The sequence below is a fragment of the Silene latifolia genome, chromosome Y (genome assembly GCF_048544455.1).
Source record: "Silene latifolia isolate original U9 population chromosome Y, ASM4854445v1, whole genome shotgun sequence".
In the NCBI taxonomy this organism is placed as follows: domain Eukaryota; kingdom Viridiplantae; phylum Streptophyta; class Magnoliopsida; order Caryophyllales; family Caryophyllaceae; genus Silene; species Silene latifolia.
In genome coordinates this window covers 4056428-4058643 of record NC_133538.1, presented here as the reverse complement: position 1 = coordinate 4058643, position 2216 = coordinate 4056428, and the positions used below count along the sequence as shown (strand labels likewise).

At 29.7% G+C, this 2216-nt stretch overlaps 1 long non-coding RNA gene across 1 annotated transcript; it reads right to left on the bottom strand.

The window, feature by feature from the left end:
* Positions 1-987: 987 nt before the first annotated feature.
* On the bottom strand, positions 988-1487 carry LOC141633102 (uncharacterized). Its single transcript, XR_012537910.1, has 2 exons — positions 1412-1487; positions 988-1246 (listed from the first exon to the last, which is right to left on the bottom strand). It is a non-coding gene; the product is annotated as an uncharacterized LOC141633102 (long non-coding RNA).
* Between the last annotated feature and the right edge of the window lie 729 nt (positions 1488-2216).

Sequence of the window (2216 nt, the reverse complement as noted above, 5' to 3'; positions counted from 1 at the left end):
ACAATTTTTTAAGGCAATTGTCGTCATACAACCCGTAAATATTGTTTAAAGTAATAGACACATGTATTATTGCAACGAATCATGTATATCAATGAACAATCACTAGCAAATTTTTTATAAAAGCAAAAAAAAATATTATGAAAGTAGAAGATGAAGACTTACGTAGGGTATTACAATAGCAATTTGGGTTTTTTTCTTTCTTTCTTAATTTTAGGTTTTGTATCCAGGGGGATTGGATTTAGAAACTTGGGGGAGGAGTAAAGTATGGGATTCCAAGGGATTGGGGTGGATTGAGAAACCCCTTGGGTTTCTAAATCCATTCCAAAAGTGGTCAACCAAACACTTGAATCAATGATATCCATTCCATTCCATACCCCCCAACCAAACACCCCTTAAACCTAACATTGAAAAACATATTTTCACCTTAAGTAAAATGTTTGAGCATATTGATCAATAATGCGATAATAGATTGGCCATATCTTTCTAACCTGAGAGAAGAAGAAAGAAAATCAATTAGATTAGATTTATAAACACAATATCAAGAATCATATAATAAACAAACAGATAACTGCAATCAATACAATCGGAACGTAACAAAAGAGTATAATAACAATAACAAAAATAAAATATGCAATGCTTGGTGGATACAACGTATAAGTGCATATCAATCTATATATATATATGGATATAACTTGGGTCTTATTTCAGTTTGTATACCTCTCAAACTGTATTGTAAGACTTTATCATATTAAAAATTAACAAATTAAATATATCTATTGTATGTAGTTTGCAAAAGTTGGAGACTCGAGAGTGTTTCTAAAAAGTTGGATTCTCTGTAATCGCTCGAAAAAAGTTTCCTTTAATAATATAGATAGATATTGATTTAATATCTCCACCTCAGATTAATAAGGCTCTTTAAAACGGTCACTTTTCGTATTAAACTAAAAACGGAGTAAATATGACCCATTTACAATAAAATTTAGCCAATTTTGATAAAAAGTTATCCGGATAATTTTCTAAACTTTAACATATTGTCATTACATTTTGTCGCTAAATGAGGACAGTTAACCCATCTACAGGCGACTACAGCTGTAGAGAAAAACGAAAAGTATTCATTTACAATGAAAATTTGCGATAAGCCGATAATAGATGGTGTGTGCTCCTTTTTTTTTGAATTGAGAGTCCACTATATATCTTAAGTTGTCATGGCAAGATGGTGTCCGATACCAATGGATTTAACCATAATCTGCAAATAAATGTACCACAATCAGATTCAGTTAAGGAAAATAAACCGATAATTAATATAAACATCTACTTTTGCTACATCGGCTTGCGTAGAAATTAAGCAAAGTCAGCAATTAGTAAAAGACAATTGTTGGATTGTACAATAAATCTGTTTCTATAAACAAACCTGCAACTTTTATGCAAATTATAGGATCATGTTGTGTACATTATCCTTTCTAACAATTCATATGATTTTTAATTTCCTACACAAAGGAAAGGCAGTTTGGTGAGTATTTGGTCAACTATATAAAGGTAAGATATAACAAATAATTGAAAAGCACCAAGGTTAAACAATCAATGCAACATCTGAAATAAGCTCATGAGTCGTCTCTACAAAAAGAATAAATTTTCTGAAAGACGGTCTACATTAAAGTACTAAACAGGGATATGTTATCTTGTGTCAACTTACGGCTTACTTCGGTACTTGTCTAACAACCTAAAAGAAGAGGTAATAACTACTCTAATAAGATAATTTAAGTTCATTATTAGAACATATATACAAAACTACTCGTTTTGATCATTGAATACAACATAAAATAAAAAATTGTAGATAAAAGTTCTGTCATTGATTGTCGATATGGTCAGAGAAGAAAATAATGATACTAAATTATCAATCTCAAGGGCGCTTAATATATAGAAAAGAAATACCTTAATAATAAAGCTTGATTATATATGCATGATTATAATTGACCAAGTTTATCGTTCAATCTTAATCACATGCTTTGTAAATCATAAGCCAATTTTATTAAAAAAAAAACAAAAAAAAATAATAATTATAAGGCAATTAATACGGAGACGCAGACATTCATGATGCAATTACCGATCACCACCATAATACATAAGGAGTAAATGTGAAGGTTTCTCAGTTAAGGAAATGACTTCTTTAAAATAAAAATACATATACAATGACAATCTCTTTTGGAATACTAAAA